Raw genomic sequence first — 19,750 nt, 5'->3', positions numbered from 1 at the left:
AACGAGAGAAGAGAAGAAAGTGGGGTGGGGTGGGACAGGTGCGGGAGTGGGGATGGAAAGTTCCCAGCACAGCTGTGGGCTACACCTAGTCCAGATCCTGAGATCCTGCCCACTAGAGCCACCTCTTTCTTTTGCTTTCTTTCTTTTTTCTTTTTTCTTTCTTTTTTTTTTTTTTTTTTGAGACAGGGTTTCTCTGTGTAGCCTTGGCTGTCCTGGACTCACTTTGTAGACCAGGCTGGCCTCGAACTCACAGCGATCAGCCTGCCTCTGGCTCCCGAGTGTTGGGATTTAAGGCGTGGGCCACCACCGCTCAGCAAAGCTGCCCCTTTCTTAAGGACTGGGCTGGGAGAGCCTCCGTAGTGCTGGACTATGATCCTCCAACAGCTTGAAGAATGGGACCCTCTTCTCACAAAATCACACTTAACAGCGCAATGACCATCTCTGCTGACGCTTCTGGGCCTAGACTGCTGGGCACACAGCCCTGGGGAACTGCGTGGAACACCCTAGAACTCTCCCAGCTACCCTGTAACACAGACACCTGCCATGTCCAGGTGGGCAATGGGCTTGCAGCCCCGCCCCCTCCCCTTCACAGGGTGATTGGCGCTCTGCTTCCTCAACCTAAAATATCAGAACAAAAAAGAGCTTCTGGACACTTGACCCCTTTAGGCTTAGAACTCACAAGGAGCAGGGTAACAGGTCTGACCCTGGTTCTGTCCTAGTCTGGCTGTGTGTGCCTAGGAAACCTCTCACCCACTCTGAACCTTATTTTACTCACCTATAAAAATAAAATGAGGGCAGCAGGTCTTCAGAAATCAGTCAGCACATGCTGTGTTATGTAGTTTCCAATGACTTCTAGAAGACCAGGACCCACTGGGTTTAGAGTGTATCTATTTCTGACATTTTATGACATTCTAATCACTTATTGTATTAATTTAAATCATATAGGAATGCCTTTTTGTTGTTTGTTTGTTTGTTTGTTTGTTTGTTTGTTTTTTCACGAGAAGGTTTCACTGTGTAGTCCTGGCTGTCCTGAACTCACTTTGTAGACCAGGTTGACCTTGAACTCACATCAATCCCCCTGCCTCTGCCTCTCTGAGTGCTGGGATTAAAGGTGTGAGCCACCACACCCGGCTCAAATGCCTTTCTTTTAAAAGGACGTTTAATTTGAAAACTTGGGGTTTTTTTGTTTTTGTTTTTTAATGCAGCGATGTTAGCTCTTGGAACACCCTCATATCCAATTTTACCAAGGAGCATGCATTTAAACCCACTCTAGTGGGAAGAAAAATAAAAAGCGGCCATCCACTTGGCTGTCTGTTTCTCTAGGGCTCCAATTCTGAGACGAAAAAACTCAAATTCAGAGCTTTCTTCCCCAGAGAAAAATGACCCCCACCCACTTCTGCTTTAAAGGGGGGTGGTGGGGGGGGGGACAAGAGCCATGACCACACCTGTCACTAAGGATCCGGGCAAATCTTCAGAACCCACCTTCTGAGTAGTTGATGACCACCGAAAATAACCAGCAGCCACCCAAACACTTCCTGGACAGGAAAGTAAAGAAGACACTGGAAAAGAGATCTCCTGATGAAATACAAGCAATTAAGCTAAAAGTCCTATCAAATGCAGCCTGCCGCTCAGCGGCCTGACACTTAATTGGATTTCTTTTTCCATTGCCCAGCTCCTTTTCCCTGAGAAACAGGCTTGTTCACCCCAAGATCAAGTTTCTGTCCCCCAGAAACCAATGAGAGTCAATCAACTAATTGACCCAGGGAAGGTTTCTATGTTTTTAAAGAAAGTTTTCTCAATAATATTAAGAATCAAATTTTATGTGCCTGATACTCTTTCAGTCTTCGATTTCCTCAGGGTATGTGGAGCCCATGTTAGGAGATGGGGGATCCACCAGCCCTAGATTCAAGGCCAGTTCCATCTTTATCCTGAGTTTGCTACATTTTGTTTGTTTGTTTATTTGTTTGTTCTAACTCTAATGTACAGGGAAGACTTCAAAGGCTGCTTCTGCCTCTAAGTCTTTTTTTTTTTTTTTTTTTGAGACAGGGTTTCTCTGTGTAGCCTTGGCTGTCCTGGACTCACTTTGTAGACCAGGCTGGCCTCAAACTCACAGTGATCCACCTGCCTCTGCCTCCCAAGTGCCTGGCTCTAAGTCTTAAGTTCCGTCATCCGGAGCCAGGGTGACAGCATCGTCTCTGCAACTCCCAGCCCAGCCATCACTGTACCTAATCTCCCAGGCAGCCCAAGCTAAAGATGCTACTCCACACCTGCACCCCCACATTCTCTGTGCGTACCCCATGCACACATTAAGTCATTGTAGCTCACACCTGCACAGCACCACATGTCAACTCTGCCCCATGTGTACAACACATCCAGGTGCACCACACCCAGGTGCACATGCACGTTGACACCCTCATGCACACACATGGAACACACATGCACACGTGTGCACACAGTTAGACATGGCCCCTCATAGAAAGTCCCTCACACATACATCCTTCTGAAACAGAGAGAGAGAGAGAGAGAGAGAGAGAGAGAGAGAGCGCGCAAGTGTTCTAAATCTGTGGGTACATCTGTCCCACTCACTCTGACACACAAAACCTGTGTGGTCTGACTATCTCCCACAAGGTACCCATCCTTGAGTATATGAGATCCATACTTCCTACTCCAAGACTCCTCCTCTGCTGCCATGTATGCCTGATCCCAGATTCCTAGGTCTTGAGAAAGAGTTAGCAAGGTGGCCTTGAGGACCTCCAGAAACCTGTCCAGTACACCCAGGACCTTCCAGGACTGTGTCCTAAATTCCTCTCAGGCACCTGGGGTTCCCAAGTTCATCCCCATGCTGGGCTCTATAAGAGGGAGCAGAGAGAACCAGGTAGACGTTGTCCCTAAAACATTTTCATTCCAGGCAGTCCCCTGTCCCAGACAGGTCTGCTCAGCCCGACTCTCTAGCAGGTAGGTAGTAAGAACCTGTCAAGAGGGGCTGGAGAGATGGCTCAGTGGTTAAGAGCACTGACTGTTCTTTGGGAGGTCCTGAGTTCAACTCCCAGCAACCACATGGTGGCTCACAACCATCTGTAATACAATCTGGTGCCCTCTTCTTGTGTGTATGAAGACAGTGCACTCATATAAATAAAATAAATAAATATTTTTTAAAAAGAAAAAAAGAACATGTCAAGAGGTCTCCAAGAGGTGGCATGTTCATGACATCATGGTCGAGGTGTCTGTGGAAGAGTCCTTACAACACCTGGAGGAGACTTGGTCTGAACAGGGAAATGGAGCCAAGGCCAGCTCTCACTGGCTGACAACCTGGGCTGCTCACTTAGCCTCCTGCAGCAGCTGCAAAGTGGAGCCAATGGCTTCCACTGGCCAGGCACCGGAAGGCACGCAGAGCTGTCATACAGGTTAAGAGAGGTGCCTGATGCCGGCTCTTGAGGCCATGCCAGCTTTAGCAGAACCTTCGGGATCTCCAGGGAGCAGGAGGCCTGGATACCAGAGGGAATGGGACTACCCCTACTGCTCTTGAGCAAAGAACCTGGGAGAGAGCTGTGGGGGCAGATGGAGAGGCTGGGGCCAGCAGGGAAGGAGAGGTCCACTGAGCGGGACCAATGATGGATACGCTCCCCCCAATCCCTCTAGAGGCGCTTTCAGAGGATGGGGTGCAGGGTAGCTTTTTCTGCTGGTCTGCTGGCTAGGCTGGGGTGGTGGGAGCTGGAACGGATGCTCTCTGCAGCTGATATCTTCTGTTTAGCTCGTCCCCCTGTCTCTGTTTTCATGTTTTCCTCTCTCACGCTGGCTGTGTGGAGCACATCTCTCAGAAAAATACTTGCTTTTGAAAGTTGTTGCCATAACAACCACTTCATTACTCGGCAGGCCCAGTATCTCAGAAATGCAGAATCTTTCCTTAAAAGCGTGCGCTGCACATCAAAGGGGAATAGGAGCTCATTATTTTTACATTATTTTGCAGGCAAATAGATATTTTCCAATACACATTTCTTTTCTAAGTTGATTTTCTTGTTCAGTGGAAATGCACATTTCTCTCTTAACCCTTTCCCTGCCTGCAGAGCTGGGGGGGGGGGGCGGCTGGAATCTGCACTTGCCAGAGCAGGAGGGAGACAGCACTTCTTTGCTGGGCTCACCATCCCTCGGCTCTCCATGCTGCAGCCTGTGAAAAGTGGTCCGCTCTAATTCACAATTTGCTACGCCCAGAAATTCTAGAAAAGATAGGCCTTGGCAGTTTTGCATCCATCAGCCTTCCTCAGCCTGATACTGTTCAAGGCAAGATTTCAAAAACCAGTGGAGCTAATGACTTTTTTTTTTTTTTTTTTTTTTAGGTTTTTCGAGACAGGGTTTCTCTGGCTGTCCTGGACTCGCTTTCGTAGACCAGGCTGGCCTCGAACTCACAGCGATCTGCCTGTCTCTGTCTCCCAAGTGCTGGGATTAAACGCTTGCTAATGACTTTCTTACAGGGCCAGATTTAAGTCAGCCTAACAAGCCAACATAACCAAGTAGGGATGGAGAGGGGTCCAGGACGTTAGCTTATGAATGGGAGGGTGGCCTGAGTCTCACAGTTCCCTCTAAAAGATGCCCTGCCTTGTCTCTCGTCATGTGTTCCCCGTGCTTGCTTGGAAGACTGGTTTCTATGTCTTGCTCCCTGCTGCCCCTGACACAGCCTAGAACAGCACTGGACTCTGCAGGCACCACAGCGGCACTTTCTGAGTGGGCAGTGAAGGTGTGGCAAACATTCTGCAAGGAAAGGGACTGTCACTGTCATTCTTCACAGACAAGGAGCCCATGGTGCAAAGAACTTAAATGATGTGAAGACTGATAATGAATAGCAGAAGCTGGGACAGGGCTGCCCAGCACTGTAAAATCGTAACAAGCAGCATTTTCAGCTTTTAAAAAAAGTGTGATATGTGCATTAAAAATGCAGAAGGGAGCCGGGCGGTGGTGGCGCACGCCTTTAATCCCAGCACTCAGGAGGCAGAGGCAGGCAGATGGCTGTGAATTCAAGGCCAGCCTGGTCTACAAAGTGAGTCTAGGACAGCCAAGGCTACACAGAGAAATCCTATCTCAAAAAACAAACAAACAAACAAACAAACAAAAAAAGAAAAGAAAAGAAGAAAGAAAGAAAGAAAGAAGGAAAGAAAGAAGGAAAGAAAGAAAATGCAGAAGAGGAGAGGCTACAGCAATGGCTCAGTGGCTACGAGCACTGGATGCTTTTGCAGGGGACCCAGGTTCTGTTCCAAGTACTCACATGGCCATTCACAACTATCTGTAACTCCAATTCCAGTGCCCTTTTCTGGCCTCTACCGGTACTGCATGCACATCATGCATATACATACAAGCAGGTTTAACACCCATACATATAAAATAAAAGTAAATAAACCTTAAAAAAAAAAAAAATACAGAAGGCTAGAGGCCCCAAGATTCTCCTGCTTCCCCAGTGCTAGGATTACAGGTATACACTGCTAGACTTGGCTTTTTTACGTAGGTGCTAGAGCCAAAGGCAGGTCTTCATATTTGCTCAGCATGCACACTGAGCTGTCTCCCCAACACCACAGCAGCTGTTGTTTCCATGAGAAAGTATCACGTGACTGGTAAACTCCTACTAGTGACCTACCAGTGCCCTAAAATGTAGACATTGCTCTAAGTGATATTCCTGGTGCACCACCAATGTGGGAATTGAAGCCAGAACCTTGGGGTCCCAAAGCTCCTAGAATTGTCAGAAACGTCCCTCTTAGATGACCATAGGCTCACTAGACAGCCAATCACTGAACTAGACCAGAAGAAGACAGAGAGCTCTGAGATCCCACAATCAATGCTCCCGTGGTACCATCTTAGCCTCTTAACGATCTTACACTTGACCCATTCCAATTTCACTGTCAGGCTCTCAGCTGTTCTTTTCAGCCAGCCAACATCCAGCCCTTTAACTTTAATTTCCCCTTATGTGCAAAATAAGAGAAAATGGTTGTCTGTGAGGGGTAGTCTGTTTGTGTGCTTCGAAGCAGTGCCCCCCCATGTGGCTTGCTTCCTGGACCCAGATTGAGCATTTCCAGGTAAGGTGTCATGTGATTAGACTCACCCTGTTTGGACTGCCAGGCTAAGGCCTGCAAACTCATGCTTGAAGGATTTCCCCCAGCCCATGTTGAGGGCCTGAGTTTAGCAAGCTAGCTGGGGTCAGCTGAAGTGTCCCACAAGATGGTGGCTTGTAGGCTGGCGTTGGTGTCTGTCTCCACCCTCCTGGGAACACCCCCCCCCCCATTCTCCCCACTATCTATGCTGCACTGACCACCCTCTGGGCCTTCTGCAGATTGAGAAGACCCTGGGCGAGAGGGAGACAGACCCCGGAAGCCCCTGCCCCTCCTGATTCACAGCCCTGAAAAAGACCCAGGCCTTGGGTGGCCCAGTGTCACCAAGTCCTAGCCAGTCACCTCTCCCTCGGGGAACTCACTGGGTAAACTGGACATGTCTTGCTCTCTACATTTTTGTTTTGTTTTTTAATGAAAGATAAAAGTCTTGGGCATGAGCTACAGCTCCGTGGTAAGTAGAACTCCTACCTGCCAAGCACAATGTTCTGAGGTCAATCCCCACCACTGAAAAAAAAATTAAAGATTAAATCTCATCAGCCCTCTGTATGTTCTCTAAGTAGAATCTGCTTTTTCAAACTATTAACCAACTTCTGTGCTTTTCTTTCTTTTTTCTTTTTGGCTTTTTGAGACAGGGTTTCTCTGGGTAGCCTTGGCTGTCCTAGACTCACTCTGTAGACTAGGCTGGCCTCAAACTCACAGAGATCCACTGCCTCTGCCTTCCAAGTGCTGGGATTAAAGGCTTGCGCCACCTTACCCAGCTTTTTTTCTTTCTTTCTTTCTTTCTTTCTTTCTTTCTTTCTTTCTTTCTAAGGAGCTTCAGTAGGTTAGGCTAGCCTGGAACTTGTATTTAGCCAAGGCTAGCCTTGAACTTTTGGCCTTCTACTGAGGGCTGGGATTAAGGGGTGTACCACTGAACGCTACTTCCCTCACAGATGCCTACACTCAAGGGCTACTGTCTGGCTTTTCTTCTGGACCAGTTTTTGACAGCTTTCTGGCTCCTTCCCTACAAATGTTTGGTTTTCTGTTCAGAAAATAATGGATGACTCTTTCCCAGTGGAGTTCGCCACACAGAGGGGAGTGAGCATCCCACCTTCCCAGGTCTCACACCCTGACCGTGCCTCAGAATAACTGTCCTTCTGCTGCTTTCTGGTACTTTCCGAAGCAGCTCGATGCCTGTGCTGTATAAGGCACTTCATCCCGGGCCTACTGCTTGCCTTTGGCAACTATGTCCCTCTAATGGATGCACACGTGTCTTTTGTGAGTACCAACATAAAAGTCGCCATGGAGACATAGCCACAATGGCTAATTAGACAAAAAGCGCGCATCTCTCAAGCCTTGACAGCAGCGTGGATGCAATAAATGTGTATCATATTAGTCAATCATATGCCTTCCCACTTCTCTCTCAAAACATCTGCAAATGGTCCCTGGCAACATGACCTTTTTATGGAAGCAGACTTTTAACCCAGTGGCCAGGCCTTTCCAGATCTTCAACCGCAGGCTTTGTTTGGATACTGGCACACATCCCCAAGGTAGCTGGGGATGTGAGGGCACTTACTGGTATAGCTCAGCTATAGAGCGCTTCCTTGGGTTGGATTCCCAGAACCAGAACTTAATACAACAGAGTGGATCAGAAGTTCAAGGTCATCTTCAGCCACACAGAGATATTGAGGTCAGCCTTGGGGGTAAAAAGAGCTACACTGATGGGGTTGGTGGTAACCAGCCGCAGGGGTACTCAGCCACTGCCAGCATTCACACCTACAGCCAAAGCTGCCCATGTGGCCCCTCCTATTCCCTCTCAAGGACCCCAAGCATGTTCCAGACTGTGTGGTCCTTGTACACCCTCCAGCAAACCAGCTTACACACACACACATACATGCACACATGCACACACACATGTACATATACACGCACATGCACACATGTGCCCACGCACACGCGCACACACACACTGCCATGGGCAACACCTAGCACCTATATTGACTGGTTTAGGGGTGTAAAGCACACTTTTTCCTGTTGGGCACATGCCTGAGAAGCCTGGAGACAAAGGTTACTAACTGCCCACACTCTAAAGGGAAACGGGACCCCGATGTAACACACTGACCAAATCTCAGCGGTGAGAAGCAACTGCGTTCCTTTCTAAGAGTGCGAAGAGTCTGCGGTACGGATGGGTGATCGATCGATTGGTGTGGTTATCCATGCCACAGGCGCTGGAATCGCTTAGCACAACAACCCTGAGGAGGCGGAACGACCCACCCTAAAGGAGGTGCATGCCATCCCCAAAGAGAAAGCTGGCCAAATACAATTGCATGCTGCCTGCTTCCTGAATGCTAATGCGCCAAGTTCCCGGCACCCTGACTTCCCAACACGATGAACTTGTGCTCTTGAACTGTGGGCCAAAATAAACACTTACTCCCTTAGGTTGCTCTTGTGGAGTGTTTTATCACGGCAGCTGGAAAAGCTGCACGCCCAATCCCAGGAATGAACCTGAACTGAAGGGAAAATGTCCGTCCACGATACAGAATAAAAAGCCCTGAAACGTATCATCACACCTGTCTCAGATACACTAAGAAATGAGTTCAAAGACACACAAGGCGTGAAGGTCAAGGCTGGACAGATGATGGCTTAGCTAGTAAAGGTTCTACTGAGATCAAGACATTACACGCAAACTACAGGCATGTGCTAGGAAGGTCACTGGGTTGCTAGGGTGCTTCCTCGGGGTGAACAACGCCTTGGGTTTGAACCCCAGCACGAAATAAAACTAGACATGGTGGCAAATCCCAACACTGGGGGGCGTAAGCTGTAAGATCACAAGTTCCAGATCATTCTCAGTTACATAATAAACTCGAGCCCAGCCTGGGCTATGTGAGACTTTATCCCAACAAAAGAAAAGAAGCAGACAAGATCATCACCTATAGCCAGGTGGTGGTAGCACGTGGGAGGCAGAAGCAGGTGGATCTCTGTGAGTTCGAGGCCAGCCTGGTCTACAAACTGAATCCAGGACAGTCAAGGATACACAGAGAAACCCTGTCTCAAGAAACCAAAAATAGATAAATAAATAAATAAATAAAAATGAAAAGTAAAAATAGAAGTGTTAGACAGGATAAACCCTTTATCCCTTAATTATCAGCATAATTTTATCACTCAGCAACAAGCAAAGAAAGGAAGCTGAGGCAGACTGTGGTCTGTGCCTCCAGAGGAACTGGCCCAGAACTGCCAAGATGGAGCATGTTCAGACCCTGGAAATCTCAAACATGAGATTTAAAATATCATCCTGAGAGCGAAAGGTGTGGGACAAAGCTCTCTCCTGTTTCTGACCCTACCTCGGGAGCATAGGACACAACCTCCAAGGTGGCTACGGGTGGTCAGTCACATGAGCTTGTCACCTGTTACCTTCTCTGTCCTCCTCCCCCACCCCCACCCCCCCCCCCAGTAAACAGAGCATTGCCAGAATCCTAAGTCCTAGCCAATGAGATGCATTCATCCTCAAAGCCCCGCCCAGTTGCCCAAGCTTTATAAGCCCCTTTTCACACGAACTAAAGCACCATGTACTTCACTGAAGGTCGTCTGAGACTGGCTATTTATTCAGAGCTGTAATACTGGGGCAAAGAAGATCCCCCCCCTTCTCCCGGAAGAATTCATAGCTGGACCTGGGATTCAACTGCCCACCAGGCAGTCGCCACAGAACCACCGTGGTCACCGCCAGAGCTTGCCTGGTCACCGTGAGCTTCTGCTGTTCACGGACTGCGGCAGCATGAATCGCTACCACGGCCTTTTGCATCTTTGCACACAGCTCCACCCCACAGTGCCTGTCTGCCCGAGCAAGCCGCTGGCTGTTCCCGACGCAGCTGGTCCATTTGCGGGACTCAGGTCAGGTCTCTGTCGCCACCTAGCTTGGTTTCTGAGCTCCCCGCTGCCACCGGACCTAGTGCCCGCAGCCCAGCTAAAAGAGCAGCACACTTCTTGAGAAGAAAATCTCCTTTTCCTGTACCCCTGGCTGTACCCGAAGGTCTTGTGACATGGAACTCGGAACTCGGAACTCACTCCCGGTATGTGTCTCATCCTTTTCGGCCAGGCGCTCAGACCTTCCGGTGGAGAAGCTTGCATTTCTGGCCCTCCTCAGAGACACAGAACCACAGCAGAAGACTCATGAAATTAGCCTGGGAAACAGAGCCAAGCCTGTCTCAAAAATCTGAAAATTAAAATTCATATTACTTTCGGTTTGGTAAGATTGCACTGCTGATAACGATACTTACTGGCAAACCTCATGACCTCAGTTTGGTCCCTGGAAAAGCCACATGATGGAAGGAGAAACTGAATCTCAAAAGTTGTCCTCTGAGCTCTACACACATACCGTGGCATGTGCCTACACATATCCACACAAAATAAAAATAAATGAAGTAAATGCTTAAAACGTATGATTCTTGAGGCTGGAGAGATAGCTCAGTGGTTAAGAGCACTGGCTGCTCTTCCAGAGGTCCTGAGATCAAATGCCAGCAACCACATGGTGGCTCACAAGCATCTATAATGGAATCTGATTCCCCTCTCTGGTGTGCATGAAAACAGAGCACTTGTATACATAAAATAAATAAATGTTTTTTAAAAAATCTATATGATTCCCAGTCAGGTGTGGTGGCGCACGCCTTTAATTCCAGCACTCAGGAGGCAGAGGCAGGCGGATCACTGTGAGTTGGAGGCCAGCCTGGTCTACAAAGCCAAGATAACATAGAGAAACCCTGTCTCGAAAAAACAAAACAAAACAAAACAAAACCAACAACAATTACAATTGAGGAAGAATCCCAAGGTCAATCTCTGGCTTCCACATGCATGCACATACCATGCACACACTCACACACTCACACATACACACACACACACACACACACACACACACACACACACACAGAGAGAGAGAGAGAGAGAGAGAGAGAGAGAGAGAGAGAGAGAGAGAGAGAGAGAGAGAGAGAGAGAGAGAGAGAGAGAACTGCTTAGGTCTTCTGTCCTGAGCTGGTACTGTACTTTCCTGTGGTGAGAAAGTGGTAAGAAAGTGGTCAGGTATGGAAAATAACCTGCAAATTATATTTGCACATCTGGGGCTCTTCACACTCCTAGGGGGGGATCTACTTGGGAGCAAGAATCTTTTACTTAGGTTGAGCCTTTCACGTTAAGCAAAATGATGCCGTATAGGTCTTAAGTGTATTGCCAATGGCAGTGAACTGTTCATGTTCAGTTGCAGCCCTGTTCTCTTCTTGGGAAGAAGCCAGACAACGCAACTTCTAGTGTGGGAACTGACCCTCCTGCTGTTTGGAGGAAAGGGTCCTGTCCAGATGCCACTGGTGAGCTCCTCAGAGTCAGGTGACGGGCAGACAGCATCCTCAAGTTAGCTCACAGAAGAACCAGTGTGCCTGGCTCTAGCCTGGCTTAGGTCTAAGGTCAGCACTTCAGTGACATTAGGGGCTTCCAAGATGCCACGGCAGCAACGGGCTGCACATGGCCAACATCCCACGCAGGGAAGCTCTCCACTCCACGTGAGCACAGGAAACAGCCTACCCTGGAGCCTGGCCACAGGAGGAGGCATGTGGAAAGTCAATGCAGCCATGTGGGCAGCAAGGCCTCCTGCCTTCCAAACAAGGCCAAAGGGGCCAAGAAAGGGGGCCAAGTCTCCATCCTGTCAGTGATGAAGCCTATGACAGACCAGCGAAATAGCCCAGCAGGTAAAGGCAACTGCTGCCAAGGCTGGCGACCCAAGTCTAGTCTCTGGGATCCACGTGGTAGAAGGAGAACACAGACTCCAAAATTGTCCTCTGGCCTCCACATGTGCCATGACGTATGTGTGTTCGTGGGGATGTCCACATAAATAAATTTTTTTTTTTTTTTTTGTTTTTTGAGACAAGGTTTCTCTGTGTAGCCTTGGCCATCCTGGACTCACTTTGTAGACTAGGCTGGCCTTGAACTCACAGCGATCCTCCTGCCTCTGCCTCCCGAGCATTGGGATTAAAGGCGTGTGCCACCAAGCCCGGCTCCTCATAAATAAATATCTTTATCATTTTTTTTTTTTTTTTCAGAAAGAGGCTCCTACCACTTGATGCTTGTTGACTGCCTTGCTGGTGTGGGAGCATTAAAGGAGAAAGCGGAGTCCGTGTGCAAGGTCAGGGAGGGGGCAGGAGTTGACCAGCTTGAGCAGCGATGCCATCTCTGCCCTGCTTACTGTGTGGCCTTGGGAAACTGCCTGAGTCACTCTGTTCCTTGGGTGGGAATAACTGACAACTTCATGTGGTCAGGGGAAGAGAAAATATGATGTTAGCCAAATGTCTAACCTTTAGGCCCTTAGAAAGCTCTGGTTCATCTTTGGTCCTGACACTTAACTTCATGAATGTTCCTTTGCCAGTCATGTAGGGAGAATTAAAGCTGGGGTGCCCAACAGCCTCTAGAGCGTCAGACCAGCTGCATGCCTGGGTTAAATATAGTATGCTTGTACATTTCTCTATGGGATCACAGTGGCCTCACATCCCCAGACTGGACCACAGTGGTCTCACACATCACCAGAAGAGCCATCGGCCTGCCCTTCTAGGGAAGGGAACAAGGAAGTCTATTCTCTGTGGTGTCTGGACTACCAGAATTAAAGTTACTAGATTTCCAAGGAAGTGGTGGCCCATAGCATGAGGCAGCCCCTGAGTGAACTCTAAAACGACCAAAAGAAAACTAACGCTTGGAAAGCTGAAGGTGCCACCCAGATGTCCCACCCCTCATGTGTCACTGAACAACAAAACTGGAGAGGCTATCAAAGATTAGATGGCCTGTGCCAGATGGGATGTGGTTGCTATGTGACAAAGCCACACCTAGCAACAGCCCCGGGTCTGGTACCTTGCCTCCTCAGTACCGACTCCCTATGACACACCTAAACAGTCTGGCAGAGATCTGGAAGCTCGGCCATGAGCCACCCCAGATGCTCCAGGGAGCAGATGCGAGGCTTTCTGTTTTGCGTCACGCCTGTGGTGACAGCTGAGTTAGAGAGAACGCTTACAGTCATTGCGCTCAGAAACCACACACGAGTTCTATCCACCGGGGTTTCAGTATGAATCTGGGTCCTAACTCTCCTCTCTGCCTCATCGCATGTCTGCACAGGGTAACCTTTTGAAGGGAGTTTAAGAATTAGTCATCATGGCCTAGTTAAAGAAAACAATATGTTCTCTGGTTGCACTGTTTCCAGCGAGAGGTGGACATCAAATGGTAACTTTCACCTTGCTTACAGGATGACTCTCAGCTGGTCCTGCACCTGCCCTGTATATCTCCACATTTGGTCTTTAAGCAGCTATGCTTCTACCCAGATGCCACCACCCCCCCAACCCTGTGGCATCTGGTTCACTCTTCCATTCTGTGAGCTGGGCACCATGACTCCAAATCTTCTTTGCGACACAGACCTTTTGCCCCGGTTTGATCCTGTGCAGTGCCCAGCCCCCACCTTCTACCCAGCTCCAGCCGCAGTCCATTTTCTCCTGCCCCAGCATGCTGCCAACTTGCCCTTCCCTGCGCAGAATAAGCTCCCTCTTTCCTCAGGACCTTTGCACGTGAGACTGCCATGCCCGAAACACTCTGAGTTGCCTCATGGGTTCCTCTCACCCTCCAGATGTCAGGCCAGGCACAACTGCCTAAGGGAAGAACCTCTCAGTCCAGGTAGCACCTTGTAGCAAATAGCACCTTTCTAGGCAGCTGCTGTAAATAAACTGTGATTTCATATTAAATGCACCTTTTTTCTATGATATGGCTCCTAGACACACAACAAGTATGGGCTTAAGAAGGGCAAGGATGCTGTGTCATGACCATCACAGTCAGAAAGGATACAGAAGGGATTAGGGCATCTGAGGAGATGGCTCAGTCAACGATGTGCCTGTCAGGCAAACGTGACCACCCACATAAGAAGCCAAGCATGGTAGTGAGTGTCTGTGCCTCATGTCGCAGGGACAGAGACAGGAGGATCCTTGTAGCTCATTGGCCATCCAGCCTAACCAAACTGATGAGCCAAGTTGTAAGATCCTGTCTCTAAAAATAAGGTGAAGAGGGGCCAAGGAAGACGCTGGCCTCTTCGCCCACATGTTCACACCCACACATACACATATACACCCCCCCACACATACAGGAGAAAGAATTGTTCTGTGTGAGATGTAGGCTTTAAAAACAAACCAAATTCTCTGGTACTTATCCAAACAAAAAGAAGTGGGCAAAATGCAAAACCAACCTCCAGACGGCCATTCCATTTAATGTTTGTCACAAACACACAGGAACTACGGAGTCAGACCACCTCCCCTGGGCCCTGGAGCACTGTTCTCCAAACTGTCAAGGCACCAAAGTCCAAATCTCCAAGCACCTCCTCGGTCCACCCCACAGCTTTTGGGACACTGAATCCGAGAGTTTAGTCGTCCTCCACCCAAAACCACTCTACAATTGTCAAATGCCTGGATAATTCTGAAGGGAGGTGTGTCTACCTCGGTCTGAGGACCTTTAAACTAGAGATCTGTACCACTGTATAACTTCCTCGCTATTGAGCTGATCTCCGACCCACAACAGAGGCCACCTAACAACAGAGGCCGGGAAAGTGCTGCCCTCTGGTGGTATCTGTCTGCGTAGCAGCAGCTGGCTTTCTAAATTGACATGCTGGTCGCCCAAGTCCTTGTGGGGCCAGACCTCCTGGTTTCAGTCTTTGATGCTACAATGACTTTTCATTTATGAACAGAACATTATCAGAGTTTTCCAAACCTCGGATCTTTGAATACCATCTTTTCGCCTGTCCTATTTCTGTGCCACTTTAACTAAATGTACTTATGAAAATAATCCACTGTCAAAGAGAACCTCAAGGGGCTGGCGATAGAGTTCAAAGCTGGGCAAACACTGTGTCCTCAGCTGGAGCCCCAGCACCTCAAAAACAACAACAAAAATAGTAACTTGAGTTCCCACATTTGCCATAATGGAGGAGAGATACACAGAGAAGTGGGGGAAACAACTGAAAACAAAATCAGAACTATTAACATTTAAAAACAAGCCTAGTGACACAGCTCATCCCACAAAGGTACCTAGCACCAAGCTCTAACACCCAGACTTCAGTCTGTAGAACCCACACAATGGAAAGAGAACAGCAGCTTCACACACACACACACACACACACACACACACACACACACACACTGAATAAATAAATAAGACAATTTTTAAAAATAAAACATAAGTATTCCCATTTTGCAAACAAGAAAATCAGCACTGGCTTCCTAGGTTCAAAGTGACAAACACTGATAAGATTCTAGGCCACAGCAGCACCTTTGTCACTGAGAAGCCATTGTTTGCCAGACCACATGATCTACAATGCAATTAAGACAGGAATGTCAAACAAAAAGGTAAACAAACAAACAAATGAAAACAATCGCTTGGAAATTTATTTCCTAATCAAGCAAGTCAAACAAAGGAAGAAAATGCCAATTATAGGCTGTTCGGCGCATGTAGTCAGGGCTGGAACTCCAGACAAAGAAACCTGGGGAGTGTAACCAGAACATTCTATGCCATCGTTCCTTGTGGCTTTGTCATTAAACAAGGAAGAGTGGAAGTAAATGACACACTTAACCCAAGAAAGAAAATAAGCAATGAGATAAACCTCGGGGGGTGGAGGGGGGGGGCGGGGAATCAAAAGCAAAGATTAATGTTGTGGAAGTTTGGGATTATATGTAAACATGATTTTGTTTTAATCCCAGGCGTGGAATGTGGAGGCTGCTCCAGTTTGCCCACAGCTGATAACTGCCCCATGAGAGGGCACGTAATGTTGTCAGCTGTGAACTTGCCTTGTGCTGGGTGAGGGTGGGGGTGTGGGGGGGGGGACAGGGAGGGGTTGTGGTCTTTGACAGTTGGGATAAATGCCAGACCCAGAGAGAGACTGAGGGCTCCTCCGAGAAAGAAGGCTGCTTGCACCTTCCCCTGCTGTTACAGTTTGATGAGAATTCAGAGGTCTCCTGAAATGAAGATTGGACTTGCCCCCCAAAAAATGATGACCCTAAACAGCAGGAAGTAGCTAAGAAAAACTATGCCCCCTTCTCCCCACTAACCTTCTTTCTCTCCTACCTGGTGTTGGGGTGTTGGAAGGATTGGGAAGGAGTGCAAGGAAAAAGAGCTAAGGAACCCAAAACAAAACACGCCAACAGTTGGTAGCATCTCTTGTTAAGTGATTCTGGTCCGAGGAGAGCAGATCTGATCCCACTTGCATGATGGAGCCTATCTATGTAGACCTGCCTAAAAAGCACTATCCAGACAGGTGTGCATACAGTCTTTTCTCTGCTCAGGTTACCATGGTGAGCAACCTCTCAGGTCCAAGGCTCAGAGAAGACGCTGGGAGCAGGCTGCCAGCTGGAGGACCACTCAAGACGTCTTTTATAAGCACAAGCACTCCCATCTCCCTTTGTCCTTAATGGACTTAACACATGCCTGCTGTGCTAATGTGTGTTTGGCCACTAAACACCCTAAGAGCCTATGTCCTATGATGTGGTTTCCGGGGTAGATGAAGCGCAGCCATTGCTATCTCCACATGTGGCCTTTCAGGGGTCTGAAAACTGCAGCCTGGGTCCCCCGTCATGAAAAGGCACGTTCTGGGTTGCATGGAACAAGGGCCAAAGCGTCTGTTGATTCCCAACAGGGCTACCGCCATGGCTCCTCCTGAACCGGGCTGCAGGCTCCACAAAAAGGGGATCTGTCACATAAATGGTAGGAAGTCACATTTTTACCAAAGACACTTTCTGAGCAGAGCAAACCAGAACTTTCCTTGTGGGTGTTTCCTCACTTCCCGGCTCACAGGGAATGCTAGAACTCCACCTGAGGTGCTCTCTGTCCAATCTCAGCAAGTACCGCAAGCTGAGCCAGGACCTGGGTTTATCCCCTGGCACAGGTATGTTCTAAGTGTGGAGAAAAGGAGATGCATCCCAGAGCCAGGAGACTCGGGAAGACCTCAGGATTGCGGGCAAGGTTCTGTTCTCCTTCCAGGCTTGGTACCTGGAAGTCTGGCAGCTCTGTACCCCTGAAGTTAGCATGTTTTGAACAGCAAAAGGTCAGTATAAGTGGTACTTAGCATGTACATATATATCGTGTGCATTGGTGTTTTGCTTGTATGTACCTCTGTGTGAGGGTATGAGATTCCCATGGAACTAGAGTTACAAACAGTTGTGAGCCACCATGTGGGTGCTGGGGATCGAACCAGGATTCTCTGGAAGAGTAGCCAGTGCTCTTAACCCCTGAGCCATCTCCCCAGCCTCATATTTATCATTTCTTGGTGGCAGCTTTAAAAGCCAGGGCAAGCAGCTGGGAAGACGGCTCAGCGGGTAAGAACGCCTGTTGCTCAAGCACGAGGACCTGAGTTCGAATCCCCAGTGTAGAAAGCCAAGTGTGGCCATGCCCACACCTATAATTCCAGAGTTCTGGGAGACAGAGATGGGAGGATCTCTGAGGCAGACTGGGTACCAGCCTTTCTCTGAGTCCAGTGAGAAATCTGTCTTGAAGGAATAGGACAGAACATTATAGAGCAAACCCTTAAGGCCTTCTTGTGCTCTGCACCTACTCACACACGTACACACATCACACATATGAAGCGCACACATGCACACACACACACACATACACAGAGGTAGTGCATGGTTCACAACGTGCCCCTTCTGCTCCACAAGCCTAAGGCCCTCATGATAACTCTAGCTTGTGTCAAGTTGACACCAAGCCAGCCAGGATGTCCCGAACTGTCACCAATGGGAACCAACTGTTCAAATATCTGAGCCTATGGTAGAGTAAGGGGCATCCTCAGTGTTTAATAGCACAGGTTGCTCTTCCAGAGGATCCTGGTTCAATTCCCAGCCCCAATACAAAGGCTATAACTGCAGTCTTAGGTATCCAAAGCTCTCTTCTAGCCTCTGTGGGCACTGCATGCACACTGTATACAGACATACATGCCAGCCGTACACCCATACATGTTAAAAAAAAAAAAAAGTGTTTAAAGGTTAAAAAATAACCCAGTGAGCAATAGGTTCAGTGAGAAACATTGTCTCATGTAAAAAATAAGGTGGGGAGTGACTGAAGAATACATCCCATGTCACCCTCCGTTCTCATGTGCACACACACAAATATGCAGATGTGTACAACTCACTCTCAAAACAAAAACCAGCAGGGGTATTTGGCAACAGATCTGTCCCTGAGGAAGAACAGTGAGCTAATGCATAGATCTGAGGAAATTATGGTATATCCCACAGGACATATGTGGAAAAGGGTATGAGACGCTGCAGATTATAGTGAGTGTAGCACTCGGGCCCTCAAGAAGGAGAGAGGAGAGAGAATACGGCAGATGTAGCATCTGAAGAGTGGCTGAATGTTTTCCAAAACCAACACAAGATAGTCACGGCCAGGTTCAAGAAGCCTAATAAAGAAATAGAGTGTCAAAGCTCTAGTTGGCCTGAACCTGGGAGGGCGGAGCTTAAAAGAGGCAGACTAAAGTCTTATGCAATTGCCAACTTTATTCAGAGCATCGGACTATTTATGTTCTTGAGAGTTAAGCAAAGTTATATGAGCAAAGGTCACGTGAGTTCAGACTTATACAGTCACAAGGGTAAGGGCATGGGCATGGGCACATTGGTTCAAGCTGTGTAAAGTTGCTAGGACAACAGGAGCTTGAAAACATCATTCTGGATAATAATGAATGGTTAAGATGAGGGCCAATCTATGGCTGGGCGTGGTGGCGCACACCTTTAATCCCAGCACTCAGAGGCAGAGGCAGGCAGATCGCTGTGAGTCTGAGGCCAGCCTGGTCTACAAAGCGAGTCTAGGACAGCCAAAACTACACAGAGAAACCATGTCTTGAAAAAAAAAAAATGTAGAGGCAGGCAGATCGCTGTGAGTCTGAGGCCAGCCTGGTCTACAAAGCGAGTCTAGGACAGCCAAAACTACACAGAGAAACCATGTCTTGAAAAAAAAAATGTAAAGGAAACCCGTTCCTTAGTATGGCACCTGGGAGGGCTTGAAAGGACACTCCAAGAACAACTCACGTGAAAAAGTAACAGAAGTTGCAAGACTCTGGTCTTGCTTACTTGGAGTTTCTCACAAGCTCTCAGAAATCTCACATGGCTTCACTCATGCACCATTCATGGGCTCCAACAATAAAAAAAGAATGAAAGAGAAATCACCACCAAGCCTGCTAAGCCACACTAGAGGCTGAGCCAGAAGCAAGTTCAAGGCCAGCCTAGGGTACAGAGTGAGTTCAAAGTCAGGCTACGTTACAAAGTGAGTTCAAGGCCAGCCTGGATAATTTAGCAAAACTGTCTCAAATTCAACAATGAAAAACAGTTAGATTGGCCGGGCGTTGTGGTGCACGCCTTTAATCCCAGCACTCGGGAGGCAGAGGCAGGCGGATCACTGTGAGTTTGAGGCCAGCCTGGTCTACAAAGTGAGTCCAGGATGACCAAGGCTACACAGAGAAACCCTGTCTCGAAAAAAAAACCAAAAAAAAAAAAAAAAAAGTTAGATGTCATAATTCCATGGCAGAGTGTTTGCCTAGTTTATGCATGGTGGTGGATTTGAGTCTTAGTAGAACACACACACACACACACACACACACACACACACACACACACACACACACACGCACAAAGAAATGC

This window comes from Acomys russatus, chromosome 4 (genome assembly GCF_903995435.1).
Source record: "Acomys russatus chromosome 4, mAcoRus1.1, whole genome shotgun sequence".
Lineage (NCBI taxonomy): Eukaryota > Metazoa > Chordata > Mammalia > Rodentia > Muridae > Acomys > Acomys russatus.
Note: the sequence above shows the minus strand (reverse complement) of the source record.